Source organism: Malaclemys terrapin, chromosome 3 (assembly GCF_027887155.1).
Source record: "Malaclemys terrapin pileata isolate rMalTer1 chromosome 3, rMalTer1.hap1, whole genome shotgun sequence".
NCBI classification, from domain to species: domain Eukaryota; kingdom Metazoa; phylum Chordata; order Testudines; family Emydidae; genus Malaclemys; species Malaclemys terrapin.
The window spans coordinates 178,757,343-178,770,503 of record NC_071507.1 but is presented as its reverse complement, the minus strand read 5'-3'; positions in this window follow the sequence as shown (position 1 = coordinate 178,770,503).

Sequence of the window (13,161 nt, the reverse complement as noted above, 5' to 3'; positions counted from 1 at the left end):
TTCCACTTCTTTTACAGAATTATGTACATCAGCAGCAACTTGCAAATCGCAGTTAAGCAGCATATCAATGCAGTGTATCAGTGGTGCATTTGTTTCCATTTGCAAATGAACCCCAGGGATTTTCCCCAAAAATACACAAAGAAAATAAACTTGTGTAAGCAGGATCTGAATGAACTGAATGAATTCTCACCTGACAGCTACCTGGCAGGGGGAGAAACTTTAGGAGCAAACTGTATTTACATCAACACACCTACTCTGCTTAGATATCCAGCAGATAGAGTGGTGTTGCTCAAAATAATCAAATTTGTCTGGTGATGGGTTACAAATCACTTTAGTACTGAATGCAGGGGTAGTTAAATGCTGCTACCAATGTTGTTGTCATTATTGTATGAATTCAGGGAAGTAGGACTGTGCTTAACCTGTCCCAAACGAGGGGGTCACCATCAGCTATAAGGACCTCGTTAAGCCAGGGGCTCGAATGCCAGAGCCCTGTAAAAGTGAGAGATGGTGGGAACAGAGGTCCTAGTCAGGAGGTGTGGACTCTCTCTAGGGGTCCCTGGACTAGTTTAACCAGTTCCTTCCCACTGTTCAAAGAAAGAGCTAAATTGGCTTTATTAGGAACCTCTTTGTTCTGTTAAATGCTCAAATCAGTTGTGGTGGGGCAGTGTTTCTGCCCAGTCTGCAAAGAGCTGAACATCACTAAGAGACTGATGTGCAGAGGTCACAGCAGAGAGGCAAGTGGCAGCAGAAGATGACTGACAGTTGGCCAGCAAACGAGTGGCTGGAGAGGCCGCAAGCAGAACGAGTGGCTGGCACAACGGACAGCAAAGAGGAACCACGGCTGGTGGGGCAGGCAGCCAGAACAAGTGCTCAGATGGTAGAGCAAGCAAGGTGCCTTCTTTTCCGGGTGGGAGGTGAACTCACAGAGATGCACTTCTGACCCCCGCGGCCTCACGGACCAAGGATAACCACTGTGAGTGGGGTATGGTGTGGGAGCAGAGAGAGGCACAGAAAAGGAACTTTTGGTTGTAGAACTCAAGAACATGAGGTAGAAGGCACTGCCCCATGCACTCTGGGGTGGGTGTCCTGCTTACAGTTTTATGATTATGAATCCTGCTTGTGGCATTTTTCCTAATTAATGTCAGGTGACTTCCCTCTTTTCATTAAAAGTTTCTTTTCTACATTCAGACTCTGTGCCTGCGAGTGGGGAAGTATTGCCTCTCCGAGGTGCCCAGGGGTGGTGTGTAATTTTCCCAGGTTACTAGGTGGGGGCTAGAGCCGGTTCTGTGTTATATTGTTGAGAAGCAACCCCTAGATATTGAACCTGGTCCTGTTTATTGTTGGCTCCACCTGGCAGAAGGGTTACACGTGCAATACAGTTCTTGCTGGTTTCCATTGTCCTTGACCATCCGGCGTAGTTTCATTGCCTCTTTGAGGTGACTGTATCCTCTTCTTTAATGAGAGTGTCTGTCACACTGTCGCAGTGCGTATGAATTAATATTGCTAACTCATGCCAAGTAAACCAGCATAATGGCACAACATGAAGGGGCACTTGCAAACCCGATGGGCCCACGATTTTGCTCACACAGACTTTTTTAGAAGTTTGACTTTGCCTGTTGGCATGTTTAAATATTGCTGGAAAATTCACCACAGATTTGTTGATATTGCGGAATGCATCAGTTTTGATTCTGTAATCAATGCAAAAGATGAGCAATACATGGAATGTGCAGCAACTGTAGATACATTTCTTTCAAGTCCTTTACTAAGTGTTGCATGTACACTATGGACATGGGCGGTGGGTGACCTGTCAGCTCGGGGAGGCTACGCCCGGCCAGCCCCACCCCTCCTGTCCCTCTTCCCCCACCGAAGTCCAGAGCCCTCCCCATCCACAGCCGCCAGCCTCTCCTCCCCCCAAGCACTGGGAGAGTGGGGCACAGCCCCCCAAATGCTGGGTGGGCAGGTGCCCCCCGCAGCCCCAAGTGCAGGGAGGGGGATGCACAGACCCTCCCAGCCCCATTTCCAACTACTTTATGAGATCTGTCAGTTAGCCAATTCTTCATCCATTTAATGTTTGCTTAACTGACATTGTATAATGCTACTTTTTTTAATCAGAATGTTGTGCAGTACTAAGATGCCTTGTAAAAGTCTATTACATCTACACAGTTATCAAACTTATCAAAAAATGGAATCTGGTTTCTCTGCCAAGACCTGTTTTCCATGCATCCATCCATCCTTTAAGTCTTTATTGTTTGGTTCTTGTATTAGATTTTCTATTATTTTGTCTGGGATTGATGTCAGGTTAACCCACCTATAATTATTCAAGTCAACCTGTTTGCCCTCTTTGAATGTTGGCACAACATTACAGAAATCCTGACACTCAACTCCTCTTGGGAACAGTTGAAAGGATGCATTAAATTCCTGACAGCAACTCCTGTTTATTTTATATATTAATTATGCTTTTCTCCATATTCCAGTGCTTTTTGTTCGTATCTTCAAACTAGGGCAGTGTTCCCACATGAGACGATCTATTGGCAATATACAAGCTGTTGTGGACTGCACATAACTTACATAAAATGAAACAGTCAGCAACCTCCTTTTATCTTTCTTACAGAAATGTAGTCAGCAGAGATGACAGGTCCAAGCATGCAGTGTTTTATGTTGGCACTGTGGAACATCACAGGCTGCACCCTGCCAGCTCTGCAGGTTGCACCTCGTTACAGCAATTCAGATAAAGATGCTGTGATCCTTCTACTGTTGATGGCCACTCTGATCATGGCTGCTTAATTTCTTGTGCCTCTGTAACATTCAAAAACCAGTCGGAGAAAACTTCAACCTCCCTGGTCACTCAATTACAGACCTAAAAGTCGCAATACTCCAACAAAAAAACCTTCAAAAACAGACTCCAAAGAGAAACTGCAGAACTGGAATTAATTTGCAAACTGGACACCATTAAATTAGGCTTGAATAAAGACTGGGAGTGGATGGGTCATTACACAAACTAAAAACTATTTCCCCATATTAATTTCCTCCCCTACTGTTACTCACACCTTCTTGTCAACTGGTTGAAATAGGCCATCCTGATTATCACTACAAAAGTTTTTTTTCTCCTGCTGATAATAGCCCACCTTAATCAATTAGTCTCAATAGAGTTCATATGGCAACACCCATTTTTTCATGTTCTCTGTATATATATATATATCTTCCGGCTGTATTTTTCACTGCATGCATCCGATGAAGTGGGCTTTAGCCCACGAAAGCTTATGCTCAAATAAATTTATTAGTCTCTAAGGTGCCACAATTACTCCTCGTTCTTTTTGCTGATACAGACTAACACGGCTACCACTCTGAAACCCTTCCCCATTTGTAAGATAACATGGGGCTAATACTGTCTGGGTGTCATTTTCATTACTGTGCTAACAACCTAGCCCTGTTGAGAGCCAAACATAAGTAGCACTAACTTCATTACTTGTGGGCACAACGTCACCAATGGCAGGAAAAAGCTAAACATTGGATGTATGTGAGGTCTGCTCATCTTTGGGCCCAACCCTGAAACTGTACCATCAAAGTTGAAAACCAAACTAGCCACTTTTACTGCACCAAAAAAATCCTGACCTCAGTATATCCTCGAGCCTGAGCACTGCAAAAACCCCAATCTGATAGCTGGATCCTGTTCTCTTGAGCCAAAGTTTGGCTCAAATTTCCCATATTCTAGGGGTTAGAGGAACAGTCTATCAACTTCTGGACCCCACAGTCCATAAGCCTTGTAAAAACTCAGATCACGCAACTGGTGCCATGTAGGTGTGTTTTCAGTGCTATTAGAATGGGATGCAGAGTTTTTCCAGTAAAAGAGGAGCGGCTACACTGATGTTCCATTTATACTGAACAATTTAGGGCCAAAAATTGCCAAGATGCACCTAGAAGCAGGTGGTGGATAAAATTTTTTTCAGTGCCCATGAATGTTTTTGGTGCAATAGAAGAGGCTAGAGTGGGGGGCCTCGGGACAAAATTTGCTTGGATCCAGGGGCTGGAACTGGGATTTTGCAGCAATTTTGCTCAAGGCTGTCAAAATCCAGTGGGGGTTGGTGCAGGAAAAGGGGACTTGAGACTAAATAGCAGCAGGATCCAGGGAGATTCCAGCTTTTGTCTTTTTCTCTGATGGAATAAAAAATCTAAATGTGCAGTTTCCCCTTCTCTGCTCAGCGGGTGGGTGGCTGGGGGCTGGGTAAAAGAATCTGTTTGCATTTTGCCCTCGTCCCTCTCCAGGGGCTGTTCAGAGGGGCAGAGGGGCAGTGCCAGGGATTTCCTACAGACACACCCCGAATTTTCCCAGACCCCCCTGCCCCCGTGGTCAACTAGTTACATGCAGTGTTGCCAATTTAGTCAGTGGCTAGAAATTTGAATTGAAACTGAAACATTAATACACACTTTAAAAGCACATACAGTATATAATAAAATACTTGTATCTGAAAAAGCATGATAGGTTTGAAAAGTATAAACAAAGACTAGCTTCCTCACACAGCTATGTTTTTATGACAATGTCGACACATTCGTTTTGGGGATGTTGGCTGATTTTTTAAATTATGATTTGCAAGCAGGGTCTGAATGAGCTCTCCCCTCACAGCTAGTGATGAGCTGGGGTGCGGGGGGGAGGTGAGGGGGAAAGGCTTCAGGACCAGACTGTATTTATATGAACACACCTACTCCTAGGTATCCCCCAGACAGAGTTGTGTTTTGGCTGGTGTTGGGTTATAAATCACTTTAGAATTGAATGCCAGGGTCATGAAATGTTGTTATCAATGTTGTTATTTTATTATTAAAGGGCAGCCGAACTGTGCTTAACCTGTCCTGATTGAGGCTCGCTAAGCTGCACTCGCTAAGCAGAGGGCTTGGAGGCCAGATCCCAGTGGAGAGAAAGAGGGTGAGGGCAGGTGTTTTGCTTGGTGGTGTGGGCTCTGCCTAAGGCTTTGTCTATACTAGCACTTTTTTTTGGCAAAACTTTTGTCTGTCAGGGGTGTGAAAAAGACACCCCGATCAACATAATTTTCACCGTCAAAAGCGCCAGTGTGCACAGCGCTATGTCGGTGGAAGCGCTTTCTCCCACCGGCACAGAGCACCTGCACAGGAGACCTTACAACAGTGCAGCTGCAGCAGTACAGCTGTGCCGCTGTAAGGTCTGCAGTGTAGACATAGCCTAAGGGCAAGTCGACACTACCACGCTGCATCAGTGCAGCTGCACTGATACAGCTGTGCCACTGTAGAGTGTCTGGTGAAGACGTGCTATGCCAATGGGAGAGCGCTCTCCTGTCGGCATCATTACTCCATCTCTGAGAGAAGTGGAAGCTATGCCAGCGGGAGAGCGTCTCCCACTGACAGTGCGATGTGGACAGTGCTTAGACCACTGTAACTTGCGTTGTTCAGGGGGTGCCTTTTTCACACCTCTGAGTGATGTCAGATCAACTTAAGCGGTAGTGTAGACCAGGCCTAAGAGTGACTAGCACTATTTGACCTGCCTCTTTCCCCTGTTAAAGATAGAGCTGATTAGGCACCATCGAGAGTCTTTTGTTGTTAAGATACCGCTAGAGGTGAAATCACTGATAATCAGGACTAAGTGCTGAGACCTGCTGTGGGACTGTGTTTCTGTGGAAGAGACTTGCCCAGCCTTCACCAGCAGTGAGGTTCCCCCACTAAGAGCAGAAATCACTGACAGCTGGGTGGAACCTCAAGAGACCTACTCGCAGAGGTCATAGTGGCAGGTGGCAGCAGAAGGTGACAGTGCAGGGCCATTGGTGATGGAGAGGTAGAGTGAATGGTGACATGATGAACAACAATGGTCAGAGCGAGCGGCGAGCAGCTGGAGGAACAAGCAAGGTACTTTTCCCCTGCTCCCTTCTCCGTGGGAGGTGAACTCTCGTGAAAGCACCTCTGAACTCTGGATCTCCACTGACCAAGGACAACAACGGTGAGTGGGGTGGAGGGAGACTTGATAGCCACATTAAAGGAACATTTGTTTGTTGGACTATGTTTTAGTGGCTTTGCTCCAGAATGCTAGATTTGTGATTGGGAAACTTATACAAATATATGGTTCCTAGTTCGCCAAGATTTTTAAAATGTATTATTTGCCAAGGTCGTTATCTCATATCGTTACTATTTCAAGAGGTCATTATCTTGGGGAGTTTCTGTACTAAATATTTTTATTATTATATTATAATTAATTTTTACATAAGAACGGCCATACTGGGTCAGACCAATAGTCCATCCAGCCCAGTATGCTGTCTTCCAACAGTGGCCGATGCCAGGTGTTTCAGAGGGAATGAACAGAACAGACAATCATCGAGTGATCCATCCCGTCATCCAATCCCAGTTTCTGGTGAACAGAGGCTAGGGACACTCAGACCATGCTGTTGCATTCCTGCTAATGCTGGCTAATAGCCATTGATGGACCTATCCTCCATGAACTTATCTAGTTCTTTTTTTAACCCATTTATACTTTTGGCCTTTACAACAGCCCCCGGCAATGAGTTCCACAGGTTGCCTGTGCATTGTGTGAAGAAATACTTCCTTTTGTTTTAAACCTTCCACCTATTAATTTCATTGGTGATCCCTAATTCTTGTATTATGTGAAGGATTAAAAAACATTTCCATAGTCACTTTCTCCACACCAGTCAAGATTTTATAGACCTCTATCATATCCCCCCTTAGTCATCTCTTTTCCAATCTGAAAAGTCACAGTCTTATTAATCTCTCCTCACATGGAAGCTGTTCCATACCCCTAATCATGTTAGTTATCCTTTTCTGTACCTTTTCCAATTCCAATATATCTTTTTTGAGATGGGGCAACCAGAACTGCACGCAGTATTCAAGGTGTGAGTGTACCATGCATTTATATAGCGGCATTATGGTATTTTCTGTCTTGTTATCTATCCCTTTTCTAATGGTTCTTAACATTCTTAACATTTTTTGACGGCTGCTGCACATTGAGCAGATATTTTCAGAGAACTATCCACCATGATTCCGAAATCTCTTTCTTGAGCGGTAACTCCATCATTTATGTATGTATAATTGAGATCGTGTTTTCCAGTGTGCATTACTTTGCATTTATCAACCTTCAATTTCATCTGCCATTTTGTTGCCCAGTCACCCAATTTTGTGCAATCCCTTTGTAACTCTTCGCAGTCTGCTTTGGACTTAACTATCTTGAGAAATTTTGTATTGTCTGTTAATTTTGCCACCTTACTGTTTACCCCTTTATCCAGATCATTTATGAATATGTTGAATAGGGCTGGTCCCAGTACAGACCCCTGGGGAACACCACTATTTATCTCTCTCCATTCTGAAAACTGACCATTTATTCCTACCCTTTGTTTCCTGTCTTTTAACCAATTACTGATTCATGAGAAGACCTTCCTTCTTATCCCATGACTGCTTACTTTTCAAAATTTAAATTAAAAACATTTTTTTAAGATTTTTTGTTTTAGAAATCTAGAACTGTTATGTGTTTTGGCATACAGAGGATCCCCGGGTTACGCAAGACCTGACTTATGCAAATTCACACTTATGGAAAAAGTTCCAAAAGTCAGAAATAGGATTTTTGAGTTGCGGAAATTTTTGCATAATGTACGGGTAAACGTTTCCAACTTACGCAAAATTTGAGTTGCGCAAGGCTTTCTGGAATGGAACGATGCGTAAGTTGGGGGGCATCTGTAATTTGCATTATCCTTATGTTAAATTTGCATTATGCTAACAAAACATTTCATTTATTCATATCTGTTTTATGTGTTGCAAGTCAAAGTAAAAATGAAAAGACAAAAAACAATGCAACAATTTTTCCACTCAAAGGCCTCAAAAACCAATCAAGATAAAGAACACATCAAGAACCAAGAATATGCCTATATGTCATCTGAAGGTTAAAGTGGTATATCTATATCTGACCAGCCCAAAGCACAAATACAGCAACCTACTAAAGAAACAGTGTCTCCAAAACCTAAAGGCAGTTCCCGATGTTTGTTGGTCAAAGTTTTCCCATTTATTGAAGTTACAAAAGATGGCTACTGGTACACCTCTTGTATAAAAGCTTATGAAGAAGGAAAGCTTCCCAAAGCTACAACTGATGTGAATGAGCTTGGTTTGCCAGACCAATCAGCAAAGTCAATACTGACAAACTATGTGAAAAGGCTACAAAACCCCAATCCTCTGCACTGCATCGACATTCAGAAAGCCTTATAAGCCAGTCACTGTCAAAGCCAATATTAGAAGTACTTTATGAAGCTGTTAAGAATGCTGGAGACACAACACAGTTTATGTGAACATATGGCAGCCATATCATACTTTCTACTTAACCAAGAGATACCACACACTACGAACTGGAGGCCAATGTTAAGTGCATTATCACTTGTTAATCCTGAAGTTGGACACTGGCTCCGAACAAGACTGGCAAATGTTCACTTCTTTCTGCAAGAAACTCAACTGACTGGTTAGAAGCATGCGGTGCAACAGTGAAAGACTTAGCAGTTGAAAAAGTGAAGAACTCGCTCAACACATTCAAAAAAATGCATATATGGCTAATAAATGCACCGATGCAAATGGGCGTCAAGTATTAAGTCATTGTGTACATTATCTTGATGCCAGTGGTAGGCCAGTAGATTAATTTCTAGATGTTCAGGTTATAGAAGACACATTGGCTGCATCTGTGACAACCCATAACTTAGAAGAGTTAAATACTTGTAAATTGAACCCCAAACAGATGGCTGCTTGTGCATTTGCTGGAGCTGCAAACCTCTCTGGAAGACATAGTGGAGTACAAGCTTTGCTCAGAGAAAACTGTAACCCTAATCTCTCCTATACACACTGCAGAGGCCATCTACTCCAACTAGCACTAGTATGAGCTCCAGACTCTTCAAAAGACATTTAAAAAGCCATAAATTTAATGTCTTCATTATACTCTTTTTTCAGCAAGAGTCCAAAAAGACTGAACCTCTTGGAAAAAATAGAAGATACACTGGGACTGAAGTTCAAATTAGTCCAACCTGAGAAAACCTGCTGGCTTTCTCATGAGTAATCCTTGGCTGTTGTCTTAAAATTACTGCAACCGTTATTACTGACTTTGGAAAGTATCTACCAAGAAGGGACGGATCTAACTAGTGAGGCTGGTGGATTACTTTTGCTACTACGTTCAGAGAAGACTATTGCCATTCTCTCTCTCTTGTAAGTTTACTGTTAAAACCACTTAGGTCATTAAACAATGCCATCAAGGCATCTGCTACAACAGTAGTAGATCTTTGATCCAAGTGTAGCCTCTATTGCTGGACAATCAGAGAGATATCCACTGAAAACGTACTGGAAGAAGCAAAGACTTCAGTCCAGAAATTGACTAATTAAGGCACTTATATTGAATACTTAAGTAAGAGGACAAGAAGTGTTTGTTAAGACAGCTGAAAAAGTACACAGACTTGATTCTTACAAATCTATTACAGCAACTTCTGGATTCTACTCAATCTCTATGTAGCTTTTACAGATGCCTGTCTATAAAACACTGACAGTGGAGTGGAGTGAGGCACTACCATGAAGGGAGCTGCCATGTGATCAGGACAGAATAAAAAATTTGAACGCAGAGTAGAATATCATTCAATGAATGAATGAAGATTTGACTTCAAGTTCTTTTTTATCGTCACTAGTGACTCAATCTGATCTTTGTGCTATGTTTCCTGGGATGAAAGAAGTAGGAATATCTCTCTTTCTTCTCCCAGTCACAACAGTTATAATTGAGAGTTTTCATCATTGAATAGAATTTTGTGTTCTGAAAGAAGATGCCTTCTGCTCATGGGCAGTGGGTTGCATAGGCAGGGGGAGGCGTTGCCTTCCCAAACAGCCAGGCGTGACCCCACCCATGCCGTGACACTCCCTGAGTGCAGTTGCGGCTCCGGTCCTCCCGGCTCCGAGTCCAGCCCCCCAGTGCTCTGGGGCTGGGCTGTGCCATAGGCGCCAACTTTCTCCAGCGCGGGTGGGTGCCCGCGCCCCTTTCCCTGCCCCTGGCCCTGCCCTGACTCCATCCTTTCCCGGACCCTGCCCGTGCCCCCATTCCAACCCCATCCCCAAAGTCCCCACCCTAACTCCGCCCCCTCCCTGCCCCTATTGGATCCCTTCCCCAAATCCCCGCCCCAGCCCCGCCTCTTCCCTCAGTACCGCGTTCTCCCTCCTCCTCCTCCCTCCCTGCCCCGCGAATCAGCTGTTTCATGGTGCAAGCGCTGTGGGGGGGGGAGAAGCAGGACGTGGCGGTGCGATTGCAGAGGAGGCGGAGGGGGAGGGAGAGGTAAGCTGCAGCGGGGGGGGCGGAGGGAGCTGCAGGTGGGTGCTGAGCACCCACCAATTTTTTTCTGTGGCTGCTTCAGCCCTGGAGCACCCACAGAGTCGGCGCCTATGGTCTGCGCACAACCTGCCTTCCTGCACTCCAGAGGTGGGGGAGGCTGGGGCCACTTGCCACCCGCCCTACCGGCACCATACTCTGGGGCTGCCCACGCTCCGGAGCTGGGCCCATGAGGCCACCTGCCTTCCCAGCCTTCCCCCCCAGGCTGGAGCTGCACACCGCTCACCCTCCCAGTGCTCCTTTTGGGCTGGGGGGCTAGTCGTGGGACTGGGCCGGTGGCTGCGGTGGAGGGGGGGCTCCGGGTTGCAGTGAATTTATCTAGTTCTCTTTTAAACCCTGTTATAGTTCTAGCCTTCACAACCTCCTCAGGCAAGGAGTTCCACAGGTTGACTGTGCGCTGTGTGAAGAACTTCCTTTTATTTGTTTTAGACCTGCTGCCCATTAATTTCATTTGGTGGCCCCTAGTTCTTATATAATGGGAACAAGTAAATAACTTTTCCTTATTCACTTTCTCCACACCACTCATGATTTTATATATCTCTATCATATCCCCCCTTAGTCTCCTCTTTTCCAAGCTGAAAAGTCCTAGCCTCTTTAATCTCTCCTCATATGGGACCCGTTCCAAACCCCTAATCATTTTAGTTGTCTTTCTCTGAACCTTTTCTAATGCCAGTATATCTTTTTTGAGATGAGGAGACCACATCTGTATGCAGTATTCAAGATGTGGGTGTACCATGGATTTATATAAGGGCAATAAGATATTTTCCATCTTATTCTCTATCCCCTTTTTAATGATTCCTAACATTCTGTTTGCTTTTTTGACTGCCGCTGCACACTGAGTGGACGTCTTCAGAGAACTATCCACGATGACTCCAAGATCTTTTTCCTGATTAGTTGTAGCTAGATTAGCCCCCATCATATTATATGGTGGGTATTGTAGTTTTAAGAATGCTTGATAGAGATCTTGTAGGTGCTTGTCTCTATCCGAGGGATTGGAGCAAATGCGGTTATATCTCCAGCTTCCATCCAGGACACACCACACGATCCATTGTCTACAGCCAAGCTCTAAGATATAACCGCATTTGCTCCAATCCCTCGGATAGAGACAAGCACCTACAAGATCTCTATCAAGCATTCTTAAAACTACAATACCCACCTGCTGAAGTGAAAAAACAGATTGACAAAGCCAGACGAGTACCCAGAAGTCACCTCCTACAAGACAGGCCCAACAAAGAAAATAACAGAACACCACTAGCTGTCACCTTCAGCCCCCAACTAAAACCTCTCCAGCGCATCATCAGAGATCTACAACCTATCCTGAAAGATGATCCTTTACTCTCACAGATCTTGGGAGACAGACCTGTCCTCGCTTACAGACAACCCCCCAACCTAAAGCAAATACTCACCAGCAACCACACATCACTGAACAAAACCACTAACCCAGGAACCTATCCTTGTAACAAACCCCGATGCCAACTCTGTCCACATATCTATTCAAGTGACATCATCATAGGACCTAATCACATCAGCCATACCATCAGGGGCTCGTTCACCTGCACATCTACCAATGTGATATATGCCATCATGTGCCAGCAATGCCCCTCTGCCATGTACATTGGCCAAACCGGACAGTCTCTACGCAAAAGAATTAATGGACACAAATCTGACATCAGGAATCAAAATACTCAAAAACCAGTGGGAGAACACTTTAACCTGTCTGGTCATTCAGTGACAGACCTGCGGGTGGCTATATTACAACAGAAAAACTTCAAAAACAGACTCCAAAGAGAGACTGCAGAGCTAGAATTGATATGCAAACTAGACACAATCAACTCCGGTTTGAATAAGGACTGGGAATTTCTGAGCCATTACAAACATTGACTCTATCTCCCCTTGTAAGTACTCTCACACTTCTTATCACACTGTCTGTACTCGGCTAGCTTGATTATCACTTCAAAAGTTTTTTTTCTCTTAATTAATTGGCCTCTCAGAGTTGGTAAGACAACTCCCACCTGTTTATGCTCTCTGTATGTGTGTATATATATCTCCTCATTATATGTTCCATTCTATATGCATCCGAAGAAGTGGGCTGTAGTCCACGAAAGCTTATGCTCTAATAAATTTGTTAGTCTCTAAGGTGCCACAAGTACTCCTGTTCTTCTTTTTGCGGATACAGACTAACACGGCTGTTACTCTGAAACTTATATTATAGTCACTATTTCCAAGCGATCCTGTTATAGTTACCTCTTGGACCAGATCCTGCGCTTAGGGTGACCAGATGTCCCGATTTTATAGAGACAGTCCCGTTTTTTGGGTCTTTTTCTTATATAGGCTCCTATTACCCCCCACCCACTGTCCCGATTTTTCACACTTGCTGTCTGGTCACCCTACCTGCGCTCCACTCAGGACTAAATGGAGACTTGCCTCTCCCCTTATGAGTTCCTGTACCAGCTGCTCCAAGAAGCAGTCATTTAAAATATCGAGAAATTTTGCCTCTGCATTTCATCCTGAGGTGACATGTTCCCAGTCAATATGGGGTTAATGGAAATCCCCCACTATTATTGAGTTATTTATTTTGATAGCCTCTCTAATCTCCCTTAGCATTTCATCCTCACTATCACTGGCCTGGTCAGGTGGTCGATAATAGATCCCTACTGTTATATTCTTATTAGAACATGAAATTACTACCCATAGAGATTCTATGGAACATGTGGATTCACTTAAGCTTTTTACTTCATTTGATGCTACATTTTCTTTCACATATAGTGCCACTGGAGGAGAACAGGGTGGGGAACCCCATG